At 38.6% G+C, this 6225-nt stretch overlaps 1 long non-coding RNA gene across 1 annotated transcript; it reads right to left on the reverse strand.

The window, feature by feature from the left end:
- Positions 1-1260: 1260 nt before the first annotated feature.
- Positions 1261-3884, reverse strand: LOC138956824 (uncharacterized). The gene is made up of 2 exons (XR_011452819.1): positions 3419-3884; positions 1261-2042 (listed from the first exon to the last, which is right to left on the reverse strand). It is a non-coding gene; the product is annotated as an uncharacterized lncRNA (long non-coding RNA).
- Between the last annotated feature and the right edge of the window lie 2341 nt (positions 3885-6225).

The following is a 6225-nucleotide window of genomic DNA, read 5'->3' on the forward strand; positions in this document are numbered from 1 at the left end:
TTTCTTTTTCTTACTTTAATTAAATCATTGCATTAAAGTTGGGATATTTGGACATATTTGCAGATGATAACAGAATTTCAGTCCTAGTCTAAGAGCTATTGCTGCATGACTCTACCGACAATCAAAGAGTCAAATAAATAATAAAATATGTCATGTCATATATGAAAAGAAAGGGTTTTTCCTGTACAATTCATCTGCACATGTGTCATATCTGTACTGCTGCTTATCTGACTTTAATTTCATATAATAATGATAATTTAACAGATTTACAGTTACCTTAAAGTCAAAGCGTATACATTTTTTAAAATTTTGTTAGTGGTGAGCTGCAAAGAGTGTTGCAACAAGGAATCAGAAACACATTTAATTGGTTATGTAGGGGCATTTGTAATATGTTTATGTTGTCATTATTTTAATGATCTTCCAGATGGGGCGGAGGAAACGTGTTGGAATGCCTCGGAAAGGATCGAGATCCAAACAGGGTGCAGCATGCAGAAAGAATGCTGAAGAAAAGAATATGAAGACTGAGGAAGACAAGTTGTTGCAGTTTTGTACTCAGATCCAGTAAGTATTTTTCATAATTTTAATTTAAAATAATACACTATATTGTCAGCAGTTTTGAATGTAGAAGGGATGACCGAATTTAGGTATGTCAAGTACTCTAGCCTGGATTTATGATTTGTGAAGGGAAATGCAAAAAGGAGGGACTAACTACATATTTCTCCTGTTCCCAACTGTGAGACAGAGTTAAAAGCAAAGCCATACATGTATAATAACATAACACAATGACAACAGGGCCAAATAAATGTTCACAAGGCAGAGCCTTTTTCAGTTTTTGCCTTGAAAGGACCTACTAGTCTTTCTATAAACACATTTCCAAGGCTACTTATGTACTTGTTGTTGGAAATATCAAGTTAGATTAAATGACTATATTTTCTTTTTATTTGTCAGGCTTGACGAGGGTGCTCCAGCAGAACCTTGGGAGTGGGGTGATTTTCTGATTGAGGACTGCCCTGGGCCGATGTGTGCGGAGCTAACTGTTGATCGCGATTCATCAGGAACCGAAGATTTTAAAGATTAACTTAGTTTAACTGATGACAGGTGTTGTGTTTAATAAAAATTAGTCAGAAAATTTTTGATTCTTTGCTTTGTTCTTATTTATTGTGTATGCAACAAAACAAAAAAAACCCACCAAAATAGGGAGAGGTGATAGAAAAGAAAGCACACATCATCACCTTCATACCAAAACTTGATAACACTGTATGACAGGAAACTAATTTATTCACACACAAAAAACCAAAGAGCAGGCAGATGAATGCAGTCACAATGAATGAAGTATACATCACTATGCATATGAGCACAGTTTAAAATTCACACAAGCATCAGAATTTTTGCAGTACCACAAAATGCACATGACAATGGAAAAGAAAACCATTATTCTGCTTCTGGAATTTTCACAGAGTTTGACAGGACAACATAACCAGTTCAGTTCCCAAATATAAATGCTTGCACTCCACACATCAGTTCACCTGTACCCATACACTGAAAGTACTGAGGAAAGAGATCAGTATGGACTGCCAAATACTGTATGTCCAAAACATGCTAGCTATCTGAATACTGATTCAAGCTATGTCTACCAGATGCACATGCTACATAAAGTGACTAAACATGAATACCTTCAGTCCTGAACCTAAGGAATATCATTCATAAGTTCATGGTACCTTGTTTACATCTGTGCACCCAGCATCTTTATTATTGACGCATGAGTGAAGCTTATAAAGTCTTAAATGTTTCATCATCTCATCCACATTGCCATCTCTTGAGACGATACTTGCCGCTATGGCAGTAAGAGATGATTTCTCTGAAGATATTAATATAGGCATCCTCTTCAATCCTTTTAATAGCGTTGATGAGCAGGTCTCTGAAGGTTGCATTGCTTAGGCGGGTGTTCCTCTCAGCGTCACAGCAGTCTCCCTCAACCAGTCCGTCTAAAACTGCAACTGCATCAGACTGGGCGTCACCGTTGTCAATTCAATGCTCACTGGCTGAAACAGAGAATGATAACGTACAACTTAATGAATGCAGTCGGGTAAATTTCAACATCAGGATACACAGCACAATTCATGTTTACTGCTCATCATGTAAAAACTAAAATGAACATGTTTTGTAAGTATGCAGGTTCCCAAACAGATGTCTACTATAACAGAAATCCCCATTCACAAATTCCTGCTTCACCGCTGCTTTCAGGAGATGCATTAATATGTTGGGCTTCAAGGTCCACTGATAACACGGTTTTACTGTGATTGGTATGTTGGTATTCCATGTAATACTATAATAAATTACATTTTTATTTTATTAGGGTAGGTGTTTCAGTTAGACTATATTATTATGATAATAATTATGAAACACACACGCACACGCGCAGATATCCATATATATATACGACTTGTGTCTGTGTGTGTGTCTGTGTATCTGTGTATTTGTGTATTCGCCATGCACGGCCAAAGTTCTCGATGGATCTGCTTCAAATTTGGTGGGCTTATTCAGAGAGACCCCGGACACAACCTCATCGATGAGATATTTCAACACGTGCTCTCAGCGCGCAGCGCTGAACCGATTTTGGTTCCACCTCAGCTATTTTGGTTCCACCTCAGCTACCCGGGCCCCCATACCGACACACCATAGCCGCTACACCACATCACAATGCCAAAGTTCTCGGTGGATCTTTTTCAAATTTGGACACCGTATTCAGCTACACCCCGGACACAATATCATCGATAAGATATTTCAACACGTGCTCTCAGCGCGCAGCGCTGAACTGATTTTGGTTTTTGTATTCATTTCACCATTATAAGTAACTCTTCCTTATCTTCTCCAGTGTTTGGCGTTTATCTCCCTTCCTTCGTGTGGCTTTCCCGTTTGTAAGTTACTATTACTATTTTTAGAATGTCACTGCGCTGTCCACTGCGCTGTCCACAACGCTTCCCTTGCACCCGTAAGTTGTTCTTACTGTCAAAGTGAAAAGGTCGAATCAATTTATAGCCACGCGAAAAATACACTCTCACCTATCTCTATATATTTATAGATATAGATATACATATATATATATATATATATATATATATATACGGCTTCTCTGTGTGTGTGTTTGTGTGTGTGTGTGTGGGCAAAAACCTGTGGATTGTAGAGTTCTGTTTGTGATGGGGTCTAGCGGCTTTTGTCTGTCTGTATGTTCTGGCATTTGAGAAGCCACAACAGATAATATAGGGCTAAGAAATAAGCTCTAAAATTCTCAATCCCGTTTGACAGGACTTCGCCTGCAGAGGTGATTGTGATGAACCGCCACGCTGTCTGTCTCTGTCTCGCGATTCACCCCGGCGAAGCCGGGTATTCCTCTAGTATATATTATATGGAATCTTACCTTTCAAATGTGGCTTGTTGTGCTTCTTGGTGACATGTCTTCTGAAACCGCTGATAGAGGCATAACTATATTAACTGTTGGTGCAATCGGGACTCTTGAAATTCTTAGCAGACGAATGTTGACGCTTTGCACTTGCAGGAGACGGCGGAAGAACCGTTTCGCTTGCGATTTCGTCACTTTCAGGTTCGGAACCGCTTTCACATCATCCTCCGTAAATACTCCAAAAATGTACTCCAGTGGCAAGTCGTCCCACTTCAAAAAATCCTCTTTTGTCAACATCCTTTATCCCACAACAAGCGCTAAAATGTAAACAGGAAGCCAAACAGAATCGGTTCAGTTGTATCTCCGGCAGAGAAGAGGTCTGCAAGGGACGGTATTACACTACCGCGGACCGCCGCGGACAGTTCGTGGCATACGCAGTTACCTTTTCCTGCGGTAAGCGACCATCCTCGCAGGAGCAGTGAAGGAGTTTCCTATCTATCTAATATAGGTCTATGGTTTGGAGAAGAAAACATTGATAATAATTTTTATATTTTTAATTTACGGAACTTGTTTTTAATCCAAATATAACATATGTATATGTTTTTGGAATCAGAAAATGATGGAGAATAAGATGAATGTAAATTTGGATCGTTTTAGAATTTTTATTTTTTTTTACAATTTTCAGATTTTTAATGACCAAAGTCATTAATTAATTGTTAAGCCACCAAGTTGAAATGCAATACCGAAGTCCGGGCTTGACCAAACTTTCAACCAATTTGGTTGAAAAATGAGAGCGTGACAGTGCCGCCTCAACTTTCACGAAAAGCCAGATATGACGTCATCAAAGACATTTATCAATAAAATGAAACAACCCGTCTGAGGATATCATACCCAGGAACTCTCATGTCAAATTTCATAAAGATCGGTCCAGTAGTTTAGTCTGAATCGCTCTACACACACACACACACACACACACACACACACACACACACACACATACACACACACACACACACACACACACAGACAGACACACACACATACACCACGACCCTCGTCTCGATTCCCCCCTCTACGTTAAAACATTTAGTCAAAACTTGACTAAATGTAAAAACAAGTCGCGTAAGGCGAAAATACAACATTTAGTCAAGTAGCTGTCGAACTCACAGAATGAAACTGAACGCAATCCCATTTTTCAGCAAGACCGTATACTAGTAGCATCGTCAGTCCACCGCGCACGGCAAAGGCAGTGAAATTGACAAGAAGAGCGGGGTAGTAGTTGCGCTGAGAAGGATCTATAGCACGCTTTTCTGTACTTCTCTTAGTTTTAACTGTCTGAGCGTGTTTTTAATCCAAACATATCATATTTATATGTTTTTGGAATCAGGAACCGACAAGGAATAAGATGAAAGTGTTTTTAAATTGATTTCGAAAATTTAATTTTGATAATAATTTTTATATATTTAATTTTCAGAGCTTGGTTTTAATCCACATATAACATATATTTATGTTTTTTTGAATCAGAAAATGGTGGAAAATAAGATGAACGTAAATTTGGATCGTTTTATATATATATAATATATATTTTTTTTTTTACAATTTTCAGAATTTTAATGACCAAAGTCATTAATTAATTTTTAAGCCACCAAGCTGAAATGCAATACCGAAGTCCGGGCTTTGTCGAAGATTACTTGACCAAAATTTCAACCAATTTGGTCGAAAAATGAGAGCGTGACAGTGCCGCCTCAACTTTCACGAAAAGCCGGATATGACGTCATCAAAGACATTTATCAAAAAAATTTAAAAAAAACGTCTGGGGATATCATACCCAGGAACTCTCATGTCAAATTTGATAGAGATCGGTCCAGTAATTTAGTCTGAATCGCTCTACACACACACACACGCACAGACAGACAGACACACACACACACACACACACACACACACACACACACACATACACTACGACCCTCGTCTCGATTCCCCCTCTATGTTAACACATTTAGCCAAAACTTGACTAAATGTAATGAGAAAAAAACAGGCACAAAAAAGAACAAGTTTAAAATCACAACAAAACAGTCTAGTTAGTCGACAAAAATAGGTTTTGTTGGATTACAAGTTACATACACTTACCTTAAAGTCTTCTCCCAAGATTTGTGTTATATCCACATGAAAATCCACAAACACGACACTTTGACACACTTTCGTCTCCAAATATCCGTCGAATGAAAAAAAAAAAAACACGCACGTTACAAATTGTGAAGCTGTCTGTTCAATTTTACAGTTCAACCAGAGGACAATATTCCTTCCCTTCAAGTTTCATTTTCTTCCTTTCATTCTTCTTACATGCTTTTGGATTAGACTGCCGTTTTCGTCCATGCTTTTTGGGAGGTGTATCATAGACAGTTGTTGAAGGCATGGAAGGATAAGTAACACTGCTGGATGACGAGTCGCTGACATGATCGTCATACAAGTGTGACGGGAATGCCGTCAACACGATAAAGTTTGCAGCAGCAAAGGCAATCCAGAATAGAATCTGGATTGTCATTGCAAATGCCAGCTTTTCCCCGTATGTCATAATGCATGAGAATGATGTAGTTAGGATTTCCGTAAGGAATGAGTTGTAGTTTCGATATGGGCGATGGCCGCCATGTTGTTTTATCAGCAAGTTAGATGCTGGGAATAAGACGAAAAGTTAACAAACCTGTTATTGTAGCGTTAGTTGAATAGTTGAACGTTTTAAGCAGTAGGAGAAGTTATAATAAATATGTTCCCGGGTCATTAGAGCCCGTTTTAAAGCTCGGTAGGAGACACGATCGGCTTAG

Source organism: Littorina saxatilis, unplaced genomic scaffold (assembly GCF_037325665.1).
Source record: "Littorina saxatilis isolate snail1 unplaced genomic scaffold, US_GU_Lsax_2.0 scaffold_310, whole genome shotgun sequence".
In the NCBI taxonomy this organism is placed as follows: domain Eukaryota; kingdom Metazoa; phylum Mollusca; class Gastropoda; order Littorinimorpha; family Littorinidae; genus Littorina; species Littorina saxatilis.